We start from the raw sequence: 16,117 nt of genomic DNA, 5'->3' as shown, positions 1-16,117 counted from the left end.
TTGTACGATGATGAAGACAGGTTCAGAATCCACTTCTTCAGACAGATTCTGATTCAAACAATGATGATGGGAAATATAATTACTTGGATTCCAAATTTTTTATAATAGCTTTTTATTTTTTAAAATACATGCAAAGATAGTTTTCAACATTCACCTTGCAAAGCCTTGTGTTCCATATTTTCTCCTTTGTCCCCCCTTCCTTCTTCCCCTAGACAGTATGTAATCCAATATAGGTTAAACATATGCAATTTTTCTAAACCTATTTCCACATTTATCATTCAACCCAAGAAAATCAGACCAAAAAGGAAAAAAATTCAAAAGAAAAAAATAAGCAAACAACAACAACAAAAGATGAAAAATCTATGTTGTGATCCACATTCAGTCCCCACAGTCCTCTTTCTGAATGCAAATGACTCTCTCCATCTCAAGTCTATTGAAATTGGCCTGAATCACCATTGTTGAAAAGAGCCATGGCATTAGAATTGATCATCACATAATCTTGTTGTTGTTGAGTACAACGATCTCCTGGTTCTGCTCATTTCACTTAGCATCAGTTCATGTAAATCTCTCCACGTCTTTCTGAAACATCCTGCTGTTTGTTTCTTATAGAAATATATATATATATATATATGAATATATAAAGACATGGATACATAGAATATATAGAGACAATAATATTCCATAACATTCAAATGTCATAACTTATTCAGTCATTCCCCAACTGATGGGCATCCACTAAGTTTCCAGTTCCTTCCCACTGTTACAAACATTTTTTTTTCTTTTTCATGATCTCTTTGGGATACAAGCCCAAACAGTCATACTGCTGTATCAAAGGGCATGCATAGTTTGATAATTTTTTGAGTATAGTTCCAAATTGCTCTCCAGAACGGTTGGATCTGTTCACAACTCCACCAACAATGTATCAGTGTCCCAGTTTTCCACATCCCCTTCAACATTTGCTCTTGTCTTTTCCTGTCATCTTAGCCAATCTGAGAGGTGTGTAATGGGATCTCAGAGTTGTCTTTATTTACATATCTCCAATTAATAGTGACCAAATTACTTAAAAAAGGGAGCATCATAAACAAAAAAGCTATAGAGAAGAACAGAGAGAACAAAGCACTATCATAAACCCAAGCACCTAGATGAGCAGGAAGAGCAGGAGGTGGAGCAAGAAGAGGAGGATAATGAAGGCAGGAAGTGAGAGAAGGTTCAAGGAGGGGCACCTCAGTTCAAGGGGAAGATTAACATGTTTGCCAATGGAACAAGATTACTCATACAGATATCCCAGACATGCCCATCGCACACTTTCCTGGACAGGTTTTAAGTGCACTATAGTGTGCTTGGGTATCTGTGCCTTCTGCCAAGGCCTCACCATGGATGTACACAAAACCCTCCCAGACAGTCAGTCTAATGGAAGTGCTAAAGGGCTACTGGAGCTAAGTCTCCTGCTCACAAACCTCCAGGAACAGAAACAGAAACAGAAGCAAGGAAAAGTGGGATGTCTGTGGCAGGATCCCTTCACTTGCATAGCAACTTGAAGCTGCGTCTCTTTGGTATCTGCCATGTTTCTGGAGATTCCATATATAGCAGCCCATGAAAAGGATTACTGCAGTCACCTGATCAGCAAACAATTCCACTATCAACTACAATGGGAGAGTGAAAATCCTTACTGGGCCCACCTGCGTCCATGAGGGAACATGTAGTAGCAGCTTCTCAAGATATAAAGATGGGTGACCAGCAAACTTGCCAAAGATTTGCTGTGAATGGGAAGATGATTGGGAAATTAGATATAATATAGAAAGTCATTCCATACTCTACAACAATGTCTACAACCCTATTAGCACAGAGATATTGTCTGATCAGTTCTAGCAATGTCTGTCCATTGTTCCTTAATCAGCAAAGTTTCCTCCAGAATCATCAGTGAAGAACTTTTGGTCTCTCTGGACCAGCCAACACATCCTATGGTGACAGAGCCCACAGCTCAATAGAACTTGACCCTGCAGCTGGCAGAAAAGCCAGGTAAATTGAAGAAAAACAATGAGTGCATCTTCAACCATAAGCAGAGTACCTAGGTTTAGAGACCATAAAGATGGATATCAAGAAAACAAGGAGGCTACATGCATTGGGTAGACTACTGCCAGCCATCAGTCACAAAATGACTTCCTACTGACTTCCTCCAGACATGCAAGTCTTGAAATGTAACATTCATCCAGAGCAATTAAAAGTCTAAATTAGGTAGATATGAAAAACAAAACAAAACCCAACAACAACACAGAGCCAAATACAAATTCTTAGAGCATTCCATTAAGTTCTGCTGTACAAAATAATACTAAGACATTGATAACTTTTTCTGGCACTTATTCATTCAACCAGTTATAAATTCATCTGATTATATGATTATCTTTTCCATAAGAATAACAATAGATTATTGCTGATTAGATAAACTACTCTGTAAAATTCAGGCAAATTATAGACTTCCCCTTACATTGTTTACAATTACATTGTTCAAGTTTACATTGGTAAACTTGAATTTAAAATAAATTAGGTTAGTCAGACACAACTTGTACTTAATGAATCTATGCTGACTTTTTCCTTTTCTTTTTTTGCTAACTGCTTCCTTTTCTAAATATTTACTAGCCATCTCTTTAGCAATACATTCCAGAGTTTGGTTAGAAATTGATGTCATCAAATTTATAAGAATACAAGCCATTCTTCAATTGATAAAGGGTCAAAAGATATGAACAATTTTCAGATGAAGAAATTAAAACCATTTCTAGTCATATGAAAAAAAATGTTCTAAATCACCTTTGATCCAAGAAATGCAAATTAAAACAACTTTTGAGGTACCACTGTACACTTCTAAGATGACAGGAAAAGATAATGACAAATGTTGGAGGGGATTTGGGAAAACTGGGACACTAATACTCCATGTTGTTGGAGTTGTGAAATGATCCAAGCATTCTGGAGAGCAATCTGGAATTATGCTCAAAGGACAATCAAACGGTATACTGTTTGATCCAGCTGTGCCATTACTGAATCGGTATCCCAAAGAGATCATAAGAGAGAAAAAAGATCCAGTTATGCAAAAATGTTTGTGGCAGCCCTTTTCGTAGTGGCAAGAAACTGGAAACTGAATGGATGCCCATCAAATGGGGGATAGCTGAATAGGATATGCTATGTGAATTTTTCTGTTCTATAAGAAATAATGAGCAGGATGATTTCAGAAAATTTTGGAAACACTTGAATGAACTGTTACTATGTGAAGTGAGCAGAAATAGGAAAACACTGTACACAGCAACAAGATCAATTCTGACAGATGTGGCGTTTTTCAACAATGAGATGATTCAGGCCAATTCCAATGATCTTGTGATGAAAAGAGCCATCTGCACCCAGAGAGAGACTGTGGGGACTGAGTGTGGATCACAACATAGAATTTTCACTTTTCTTATTGTTGTTTGCTTGTTTTTGTTTTCTTTATAATTGTTTCATTTTGATCTGATTTGTTTCTTGTGCAGCATGATAATTGGTTCTATCCCTTTTGGGATACCTTCCTCTGCAGACTTTCAGTCAAAGGAATTTATCCTAATCTCCCTCTGAAGTTTTTGAAAACTTGCTGCCCCAAAATTTAGGATCTTTCTTTCTGTCTCTATCATAAAATGGAGTGGTCATTTTGGCTATAGGTTCTGTCATTCCCACCAAGGAACAACTTCCTCCATATTGACCAAGAATCAGATCCATAGTAAAATTTCCTCTTTTTGTTCCTTTACCTTTTGAAGGAGAAAATTATCACTAAAGCAAGTCAAGAAATTATTAGCTGCTTTGCTTTTGGCAGAGAAGAAACTCCAGCAGATGGTCAGATAATTGAAGTCTTCCATCGTTGCTATATCATGCATGTGTGCCAAACTTGTGATCTATTTCCTCATCTCATCCTTTTTTACTGTCTAGATGGTCTCAAGTACACAGTGATGATAAGATTGCTGCTGTTTCTGCCTCCATTGATCTTTATATAAATACATTCCATTATGCTTCCTGACTTTGGTGCCTAGATTTCATAACATAAGTAAATCTTCTTAATAGCCACTTCAATAGTCCCTCTTTTATTTAATGCTGTTTTTTGTTGAATAAAATATTCCTTTCTGAACTAGTCTTTTGATGAGTTTCATTCAATTCAATAAATATTTATTAAGTACCTAATACATGCAAGGCACTGCATTAGGCATCAAGGACAAAGACAAAATGAGAAATGTTACTTGTCTTCTAAGGCTTCCATTCTACTAGTGGAATACAACATGCATATACACATATATTCCAGAATGCCAAATCCTAGATTTTCCCCATCTTTATTCTCTACTTATTCCTTACAGAATTTATAAATGCATGATGTGAATAAGAATCATCTGGGGGGATGGGGAAGGGAAATATTTATTAAGTACCTTTACAAATATTATCTTAATTATCTGGTGAATTGGGTGTACTTGCCCAAATGGTTTGTACAGGGAGAGGACTGATTATTGAGTTCCTGGATCCCTTCTGACTTTCTGTTTTTCTTCTGAACACAGATCAGACACCAAAAAATTGAGAATAGATTTTCCTAGTCTGAAATATAGAAACACTATCTGGACAGTGGGGGAGTATCAAGAGTTTCTGCTGAAAGACATGGCAGGAAGAGATTTATGCCTGGCCACATGGTCTGAGAGGGAGTTTATAAGCAGTGTGTGTGTGTTTGGGAGAGAGAAAGCAAAAGCAGAGCGATGATCTAAATTTCCCAGAAAGCATAATTCTGGAATCTAGACTTCTAGAAAAGAAGAGATTTTTTTTGTTTTGTTTTGTTTTTGTTGTTGTTGGGTTTTTTTGTTTGTTTATTTGTTTTGTTTGTTTTGTTTTTTGTTGTTGTTGTTGTTGTTGTTTTTGGCAGCATCAGTTTGGGAGTTGAATCAAGAGAAATAAAATATCAAGAATAAAGAGATCAAGAGGCAGAATTTTAAAGTTTCATACCCCTTGGACAAAGAAGAAGCTGGTTTACATGACCCAAAATCTGGAATATCACTAAAAGGTCTAAAGTCATGACATAGGAGACCAATAAACTGGAATCTTGCTACTCTCATTTCCCCATTGGAGTGATTCAATCAAACGATACAGTTCTTATGGGAAAAGTTTCTTGTTCAGAAGTCCCAAAGTGTATCTGAGAATCTATACTTTGGAGCAGTTCTCCTATGTAAGCCCAAAATTTGCAAAGACCCTAGAGCATGACTTACACGCAAAAAAAAAACGTGATAGACTCAATGTGAGCATCAAACTCCTAATATCAGATATAGAACAGCTTTTACTTCATCCTACAGAAAACTAAAATAATAGAAGCAAGTTATAGTAACCCATCAACAATCAAAGGTATGAACAATTTTTCCTCCCACTTTTCAAAAATTCAAAACAAGTTATAATAATCTACAATCAAAGATATGCACAATTCCCCTTCCCACTCATCAAAAATGAGTCTCTTTCCCACTAGGGATCTATATAGTTTCCCAGTTATTTAACAGTATTCCTATATAAAAGGAACAAATCTGCAGTTCATAAAGAGCAGACTAGACTCATTACCAGTTCTGAGTGATGGCCTAGAGTTAAATTTGCCTCTTTAGTTTAGACCTAGGATATCTTATTTGCTAGTTTTACTTTGTGCATTTATGTATAGACATTAACATTTTGGTCCTCACTGCTGAATTCTTTCTTGGGTTTTATCTCTGGTGATTTATATGTGTATTCTAAAGGCTATTCTTCCTGTATGGCAGTACACTGTTTTCCATAGTATTGTGCCTAGTAGGTTATCTCCCTTCCCATTCCTCTTCATTAACTAAAGCCCTTTTCATCATATTTTCAAAACAAATTCAAAATTATGATCATTTGTTAGGTGAATTCTCTCTCTATGATGATATTCTGCCATTTTAATATTTGAACTGTGGTCCAAAAAAACAAAATTTAAGCTCAGACACAAATCTCTTTACAACTTGTTCACTTCCAAGAATTGCTTTTCTTTTATAAGTGTAAAGAGGGTAAAAACAACTTGTGATCCCATATTCTTCTTGGAAGACCAGCAATAAATATTTCTTCCTTTAGAGAAGTCCTGCCCTCTGGAGCAATGTATAACATATTTGCACATATGCACATACACATATATATGCATATAATATGCATAGTATAATTAGATAGTATGTAGCATATAAAATTACATATGACTATATGATACATATTGTGAATATTTATATATAAGTACATATAGTTATATATAACTATAAACAGATATAACTATAATATAAATATATAAACTATTATATAAATATACACGCATATATAATGCTGTTATTTATGACAGTTCCTCAAATATTTGAAGATAATTGTCACATATGTTTTCCTCCTCCCCTTGCCATAAAAATACTTAGACTTTTCTTTTCTCTCTAAATATCCTCAGTTCCTTAATCATTCTTAATATGATTTGGTTTTAAAACTCTTCATCATTCTGCTCCCCTACTCTGGATGCAATTCATTAGTGTCCCTCCTAAAAATGGTTCCCAGAAATGAAAGCAGTAATTCAAATATGGCCTTACCAGTGTAAATTACACTATCACTCACTTTCCTGGTTCAGTACCCTCCTACTTCTGGCACAGTACCTTGAGAATCATAGGTACATAATAAATATTTGTTAAATTGAATTAGTTTCAGTGGGGAGTTTTACATTCATAGCACACTGTTAATTCAAAATGACTTTGAAGTACATTAAAATTACCAAGTCATTTATACAAATGTGTGAAGAAAATCATTGAAGAAAAATATTATTAATACTGTACTCTACAGTTTAGGTACAACACTTCCAGGAACAAATTTATTTCACATTAATTGGGGAAGAACCAAGAGGGTGGAGTAGCAAAAAGCAATTCTATGAGGTCTTTCTCTTCCAATAGATCTAGAAAATACACCAGATCAAATCCTAATGTAGAAATCCAAGGAAAAGTCACTGTAAGTTCTTTTTCTAGTCTAGAGCACTAAAGATGGGCCTTTTTAGGAGGTTAGAGTTCAGCACAGAGAGAGGTTATAAGGAAATATTGTATATCATGGCAAGTGGAGGTATCATATCCATACTGGAGCACCTTAAGCACAAGTGCTAAGTGGAAGTTTTGCCACTCATTACCTGGGTAATTAATTAATTAATTAATCTGGGTTCACAGATCCACAGCAAAATGAAGAGGGCAATGTGCCCCCACTCAACCATAGGCCCTGAGCTGTGTATCAAGAGTAGAGCAGATTCAGAAACTAGAAGCATCAGTGTGGGTCAGATCTCAGGAGCTGATCAGCTTCTAGCCCACTCTGAAGTCTACTTAAGAAAAATTAGGGCAGAAATTCCAGACAAAAGGGGAATGTACAATTCAGAACCAGCAGAACTTTTCAGCAAACTTATATTAGCTAAGTCAAAGAGAATATTACTCTATTCAAAACCAAACCTAGGGCAAGAACTTATAGATCTTAAACCCTGAAGACAGAAAGAGGATTTTACTCTAGACTAGACTACTATGGAAGTCCTGAACACTTGCAAGAACCCAGCCTAAGCTATCCCTGAAATTCTAAAATAAGATTACAGTTTAAAGAAAGCAGGAACAGAATTGGCCCAAACCTTTCCACCAAAAAAATCAGAGCGTTTGCTGGGAAAATGAGCAAAAAAATTTTTTTTAAATCTTTTATGTTGACAGAGATATTTAAGACACAAATTCAAAAGATGACCATGACTTCAAAATATCACAAAGTCTAAAAGAAAAAATCAGGTTGGAAAAGATTCAACTAGAATTTTCAGAAGAGATAAAGCAAAAGTTTTTTAAAAGTTGTTTTAATCTGTTGGTCAATAAAATGTGATTTTTAAAGGAAAAATGAGAATAAATAAATGAGAAACGTGGAGGAAAGAATAGTAAAGGTGGAATAATAGTTTTGGCATAATAGGTTAAAAAAAAACAAAACTTTCCCTAACCAACAAACTCACTGAAAATTAAAATAGACTAAAGAGAAGACAATGATTCCATGAAAAAACAAGGAACATAAAAATAAAGTCCAAAGATAAAAACAAAAAATACAAAGTATCTCAAAACAAAGCAACTGGCCTGGAAAAGTTAAAGAAAAAATGTAAGGATAATTAGATAAATGAAATGCTATGATTAATGTATAAAATGCTATAAACCAAAAGTCTAGATATCATATTTCAAGAAATAGAAAAAGAAAACTTCTCAAATTTCTTATAACCAGAGAGCAAGAACAAAGCAAAAAAAGAAAGAATTCTGGTCACCAGCTTTTTAAAGAAAATCCTAAATTATAAAATTTCAGGAACATTATAATCACAATTCAAAAATTCTAGGTCAAAGAAAAATTACCAGAAGTAGTTAGAAAGATTTCAAATTCTGAAAGATTTAGAGTTTGAAATATACACTATTTACCAGCCACCACTATAAAGAGTGGAGAGTTTGGGATATGCTATTCCAGAAATGAAAGAATATAGACTTCTAGCCAACCATAATTTACCCAGAAAAAAATGAATGTAATCCCACAGTGGGGAAATCGATTTTTAATGAAATAAAGTATTTCTAGCATTTCTGATTAAAAGATCCAAAGTTGAGTAGAAATATTGAATTTTGAACATAGAAGTTAGGCATGGAAAGGTGAACATGATAAATAATGATGAAGGACTAAACAAGAATAAACTGATTATGTGCCAACAGGAGTGGAGAAACATGTGTCCCAGTGAATGCTCTCATTATTAGTGGTCATAGAAGAAGTCTAATTATATGAAAAACCATGAAAAGACCAGTTTTGATATATCTATATCTATCTCTATCTATCTATCTATCTCTATCTATCTATCTATCTATCTATCTATCTATCTATCTATCTACAAACAAAGAAGAGGGATGGGAGAATGACACTTGAACCTCACTCTTACCTGAACTAGACAAAGGAAAGAAGAATATATGCCTACACCCTACATCCTATTCTATACAGGTGGGTATAGAAATACATCTCACTCAACAGGGAATAGTAAAGAAAGGAAATAAGAGAGAATGGAAAAATTAGTATGGTAAGTATATTAACAGAAGAATTATTTCTAAGGAAAAACCGTTCCAAAGCTATAGAAAAACATTTATTTGCTCTTTTTAAGCTAGCAAAAATGGACATCTGAGAGGGTACCCAATAGTTGGGGAATGATTAAAACAGTTGTGGAATGCAAATGTGATGAACTAATATTGTTTTATAAGAAATTATGAAGGAAATTATTTCAGAGAGACATGGGGAAGGGTGGAGCCAAGATGGCAGAGAGTAGACTGATCTTTATCTGAACTCTTTCTGACTTCCCTCAGATCCACATCAGATTAAACCTCTGAACTGGATACATTTCCAGCAGAAGGTATTTTGGAAGAACTTCAGGTAAGATCTGTTTCAATTGGGTAAGGGGTAAAAGGGGGAGAAGGAAGGGGATGGAAGCAGACGAGCACTATACAATGACCCAGGGCTGTGTGGCATCCCTGTGCTGGGGAATCTACCAGTAGGTTCTTAGCTGAAATAGAGCAATGTTGGCTACTCTCCTGGTTCAGAAGCCAATGTATCAGCAGATTAGCTGTGATACTTACAATACAAATATAAAAGGCAAAAAGTGAGTTGCTGAACCCCAGAATAACATGGGGCTTGGTTATGCCCACCCAACACAGGCAGAAAGTCAGCAGCACTGATCCAGGATAGGGTAAAGCTGTCCCCTATAGAGGAAGCTTGGGACAATCTCCCCTTTTCCCTAAGAGCAGACCTCAATTTTTAAAAAATGAGCAAAAAAAACCCTCTGACCTTAGATAGTTTTTATGGAGAAAGAGAAAAACAAAAAACAGAGCTAAAACTGTAAAACTGTGAGGACACTAAAGGCAAATCTTTTCCAGATGAAGTCCATCATCCAGATGAATCTTCCAGATGAAAGTGATATGAGTTGGTCCATTTTAAAAGAGAGCTAGAAGAAAAATGGGGAAAAGAAATAAGAACATTGCAGGAGAGTTTAGAAAAGGAAACACAGAAATTATCTGAAGAAAACTCCTTACAAAATAGATTTAATGAAATGAAAAGAGTATATAACTCCTTACAAAATAGATTTGAAAAAGAAACTAACTCGTTGAAAAACAGAATTTATGAAATGGGAAAAAATCCAGAGAACAAAACAAGTCATTTAAAAATTCAATTGGACAAATGCAAAATGAGATAAATCTAACTGAAGAAAATAATTCACTAAAAATTACAATTCAACAAATGGAAGCAAATGACTCAATGATACACCAAGAATCAAGCAAACAAAACAAAACAAAACAAAAATGAAAAAACAGAAGAAAATGTAAAATACTTCATTGGAAAAACAACTGTCCTAGAAAAATAGATCTAGGAGAGACAATCTAAGAATTATTGGACTAACATTGAGTTAACTACAGTCATTAAGTTCTTTTTTGGTCACTCTCCCCTCAAGGATTCAAAGCAAAAGCTTTCTGTGGAAATCAATATCTCACTTCTTTTTGACTAACACTAGAACACATTTCCCTAGAGTGGGTGACAGGCCAATTGCTTAAGAAAACAGGGAAATCAAAAATCTAATCAAGAAGAGAAAAGTTTGGTTGCCATCCATAATCCATTTAAGAAGAAAGTCTTTTTTTCTTGATCCAACCTACATAATAGAACAAGTTTGTAAAGGTTTTTAGACCAATTAAATATATATTTCTTAATATTACTGGAGAAACAGAAAAGGTAATGTACTTTTACAGTGGTAATCAAATTCTTTCACATTCTATACTCAAATAATACTTTCCTTTTTACTTAAATGTAGAGCTTCATATTTGTCTATATTAAATTTCATTTGTTAATTTTGGTTGATCTACTCAGCTCATGAAGATTTTTTAATCCTGCTTTTGTTGTTCCAATTGGCTAACAATAACTACTACCAGTATTCCTTCCCTACCTCAATCTGTGCCACTTAAACAGTAAATAAATATGTTTTTTGCATCTTCATCCATGCCTTTACAATAAGTACAGAACCAGTAACAAACTACTAAAGATCTTTTTCTTTATTGACAATAATCAATAGTCAATATTTTTACCTAAAATTATTGAACATAGTAAAGATCCCCCTAGCTATATCACCTAACTAATATCTCTATAGCTTGACCAGTGTTTTTCTGGCTGAGTCAAATACTTAAGTGATAGCTAGATAAACCCTCTGTAGTCTTATCTATCTACTTAGCAACCTAACACTGGGGAATATAGGGTGTTTGGGGAGGACTAGCACCTCTGATATGAGAGTTTAGTACTTTTCAGAGCTTCTCATCCATCTTTGTTGTTCACCTTCAAACAACTCTTACCTGTGGTTCCAGGAAGACATAGCATGAATAGTGGCCACAGCCTTGGAAACTGTCTCGGCAAAGGGGCTAAACCAGGTTGGGAATAATCAACATCAGTGACTTAGGGGGATGTCTACTCCAAACACGTGAAGATTTCCTCCTAATAGAATGAACAAATGAGAACAATTTGTTCCAACAGCCATGAAGGCGGCTGAAGTAGGTACCGTGGAATACTTAGAACTTGGTCAGACAGGGAAGACACCAAGGCTATCCATTGCATCCCAGGCCATCACCAATTTTCCTGATTTTTTCTTGCCACTGGACTTCAACTATCCCATATCATTGGTTGTCTTCAGAAACAACAATCAATTCTATAAAAAAGTAATGAAGTTAGCTTACTTATTCAACAAATATTTAATAAATGTCTTCTATGTATGGTTCTTTCAGGATATATGTTATATTGGATAGAAACCTCATGTTGGAGTCAGAAGGCATAGGTTAAAATATTACCTCTGACACATATTGGTTGTGTAACTCTAGTCAAATCATGACTCTCTCAATGCTCTAGGACAAAGTTTCTTAAATTAAGGGTTTCAACTCCACATAGCATCACATAATTGAGTGTCCAGAGTCATGAAAAATTTGGCAACAGTAAAAGGTATCAAATATTCTGTTGAGATTTAATTATTTGTATAAAAACTGAACAAGCATACATTTTGTTAATATGTAAATTTACTTTAATCTTTAATAAATGGTAAAACTATATAAACACCAAAGAATTGTTTCAAATATTTTTTTCATTTATTATCAGTAAATTTTGAATTTTATACCTATCTGAAAACCTTTATACCCAAGGTCATGCAATTTATTTGGTGAAAAGAAGTCATAAGTAGAAAAAGTTTAAGAAACCCTGCACTAGGAAGAAGTGTCCAAATCAAACTCCCTTTGAGCACTTGTGACCTACAAAACTACTCCCTAATAAGATTAAAATTTAATTTGGAAATGATTGCCAAAATGAAAATACAACATAGATCATATTAATTCATAAATGTTTAGGATTCTATTTGAATTTGACACCACAGACAACTTTTTAACTTCTTTGCACAGCAGAGAAGGTTTCTACCTGCATGGATAGTTAAGAGTTTCTTCATATAGGTGTTCCTTATGTCAATAAAGTCACAAGTCTGGTTTCTTTCCCTGTCACTATGTGAACCTCATTGTGCTACATGCTAAAGAAGAAACAAAGATGATAAATTTATAAGAAACAAACAATAGAAATCTTGTCTAGAGTCCTAATTCAGTAGAATCATCTTCAGGGTATAAAAACCAGAAGAAACAAATTTGAAGGTATTGAGGAAACTATTGAAAATATCTGACATAAAAGAAGACACTAACTGCTTAGGAAAAGCCATAGGCTTTAATATTACCACACATCCTTTGGCCTAGGCTTCCATTTCTACAAAATATTTATAAGACTAACTTGGTTCTGTGTTGACAATCTACTTGATAAAGTTGGGAAGAGTGAAGAGATAACCTTACATACTTTTCTACATCAGACTGTATTTTGACAGTCACACAATTGGCAACAAGTTGCAGAGATAAGGGGCTACAGTGTGGATGCAAAAAGATAATCTGAATCAGTAGATCAACATAACAGCAAGCAACAACATAAAAATGCAAAATCTTAGAGAAGGACTAGGGAGTAGGGTGTAGGGTGCTGGAATAGCAGGGTAAAGGATGTCATCAGAAGGGTATATGACTAGCCATTATTACACAAGTGATAAATAATGAAGTAACCCATTTCCTTCATTGTATCCAAGAGCAGTTGAGAGAGCTCAAGAAAAGTTTCTAAAAATTGGGAGGAGACCACAGCATTTCTGAAAAGACAAAGACAAGTTAGAAAAGACATGGGTGGGATGCAATCAGTATTACTAGAAGGATTCCCATAATAATACCATGATTCCATTCAAGTAATAAAGTAGCTACTTTTGATTGTACCTTTATTCACAGGATCAATAACATATATTCTTCTGGTAACAGCCAAAATACAATTACTATGGCCTAAAAATAAAACTTATTCATCTTTGCCTATTCATACTAACTGACCATGTATTCTTTTTGAGTGGTTTCCCATAGTGTTCAACTTTTCATGACCCCATCTGGGGTTTTCTTGGCAAAAACTCTGAAGTGGTATTTACTATTTCCTTTTCAAGATCATTTTATAGATAAGGAAACTGAGGCAAACTGGATTAAGTGACTTGTCCAGGGTCACAACACTGGTGTCTAAGGCTATATTTGAACTCATGAAGATTAATCTTCTCGATTCCAAACCCTACTGAGCCATCTAGGTGTTCTTAGAGATTTCTCTAATAAAATAAAGAGGCTAGACTAGATGAATCTCAAAGGCCAAAAACTCAAATTGCATTTCAGATTCCATGTATAACGAAGCATGTATAACTTCCTGAACAGGCCTCAATTGTGTCCAGATTACATGTTACATTTCCCTCAGCCTTATCCTTTTGTGAAAAACCCTCTCAGATCCCAGGGATAAAGGCAATCTATTCCTACTGCCCCATAGATGAAATGCAAAAGCTAAGAGAGGAAAAGGTATTTTTGTTTTGTTTTGTTTTTCTTTCCTTTAGTTTAACTTTTGACTGATTTAAACATTTGTTGGAATTTTCCTGGAAACTCCCAAGTTTAATTTGGAAGATAGTCATGGAGCAAAGATTTTGCTGAGTACATAATGGGAACCCATGGTAGCTAATGAGTGGCTTTAATTTACCAGGAAATGTGGAAGCAAAATTCCAATTTGAGAGGAAATATATTTAATCTCATAACATTTCCATTCATGTGGAACTCAGAATCTGTATTTGGAAGTTGTTTTTTGGTATATTCTTATATACTAATAATATTTTATTTGCTTTTTTTCTGGAAGGAAGGGGTAAAAATGACAAACTGCCTAGAGCCTAAAGTATTTGTCTGCAAAGAGCCTCTTTTAGACATGTCTATTTCTTATACTACTTCAGTTCTTGATGAGTTTGCAGTTTCATCACAATGAAGTCCCTTATCACCACAGCTAATCACAAGCCTTTGACAATTTAGTACCATTAATGATGTTCAGGAGTGATTGTGGCTGAAAACCAGGTGGTACCAATTGCCAGAGCTTTTATTCCAGTTGGAAAGCCTTTTAGAAACCAGGGTCACTTCCACAATCACTGACACTGGAGTAGCAGCATAATCTTGGTTTCCAACTAAGTCTTTTGAGCTTTTTTCTTGTTGTTACTTAGGGGGACTCAGGTGGTGGAGAGAATGCTGACTCAAGACTCTATGACTGCCTGAAGGGTGAAGTTGAGATGGGAGCCTTGGAGACATGCTTCCTTAAAGCAGGCACTTGTGCTATATTTTCTGCAGAACAGTTCCTGAAGCTCAGATACAGCCTTGCCTCAACCTTCTTTTCACCAATCCAGTCTCCCCTAAGCAACAGCAAACAAAAGATCTTAGAAGATTTCATTGGATACTTGGGTTATGGCAGTAAAAGAAAATAATCAGAGCAATTTCATCCCCTTCCTCATGAATGTGTGTCCAGATCCCAGATTTCATTCCTAAAAGACCTCTACTGAAGCATATCAGCAATATTTCTCTAATTCCTGGTTTTAGAAAGTTGTTTAAGGAATGAAAAGGGGGACTCACAGCAAGTAAGTGTCAGAAACAGGGAAAATTTAAACCAAGGCCAATTATTTATCTACTATTCCAGATCACATCTCATTGACCCACTTCCAATACAGAAAACAATATAACAATAGTGAATAAGATGCCACATTTCATCTTTCAATTTTTTTCTTTATAATAATTTTTGTTAGAAAGATAGAATGTCCTATATGACAAGTTACTTATAACTATGTGATTACAAGTCTGATTAATTTTTTCTATTTTTAGAATACTTCTTTAAGAACTAAAGAAGTTCTCACATGTGAATCTATATCACATCCCTATAAAATTTCATAATGTATGACAGGAAGAGATAATGATAAATGTTGGAGGAGAGTGGGAAAACTAAGACACTAACACACTGTTGGTGGAGTTAGTAACAGATCCAATCATTTTGAAGAACAAATTGGAACTATGCCCAAAGAGTTATCAAACTGTGTATACCCTTTGATCTAGCAATGTTTTCTACTGGGTCTGCATCCCAAAGACATCATAAAAGGGGAAAAAGGACCCATATGTGCAAAAAATATATGTAACATTCATTTTTGCAGTGACAAAAAACTGAAAACTGAGTGGATGCCCATGGTGAATGGCTGAATAAATTATGATATATGAATGTAATATAACTTTATTTTCTATAAGAAATGATGAGCAGGATGATTTCAGAAAGGTCTGGAGAGGCTTACAGGTACTGATGCCAAGTGAAGTGAGTAGAACCAAGAGAACATTGTATAGAGCAACAAGAAGATTATGTGATGATCAACTGTGATGGATTTAGCTCTTTTTAACAATGAAGTGATTCAGGCCAATTCCAAAAGACTTACTAAAGAAAGCCATATGCATCCAGAGAGAGCACTATGGGAGCTGAATATGGATCACAACATAGTATTTTCACATTTTTGTTGTTTGCTTGCTTGTTTGTTTTTCCTCATTTTTCCCTTTTGATCTGATTTTTCTTGTTCAGCATGATAAATGTGGAAATATGTTTAGAAGAGAATTGCACATGTTTAAACTATGTT

General features: G+C 34.8%; 1 pseudogene; it reads left to right on the top strand.

Annotated features, from left to right (window-relative positions):
* The first annotated feature begins 1,256 nt into the window (after positions 1–1,256).
* Positions 1,257–2,130, top strand: LOC141552984 (eukaryotic translation initiation factor 3 subunit C pseudogene; annotated as a pseudogene).
* The last annotated feature ends 13,987 nt before the right edge of the window (positions 2,131–16,117 follow it).

Source organism: Sminthopsis crassicaudata, chromosome 2, assembly GCF_048593235.1.
Source record: "Sminthopsis crassicaudata isolate SCR6 chromosome 2, ASM4859323v1, whole genome shotgun sequence".
Taxonomy (NCBI): domain Eukaryota; kingdom Metazoa; phylum Chordata; class Mammalia; order Dasyuromorphia; family Dasyuridae; genus Sminthopsis; species Sminthopsis crassicaudata.
The sequence above is the reverse complement of the archived record's forward strand: the minus strand, read 5'-3'. Positions and strand labels throughout refer to the sequence as shown.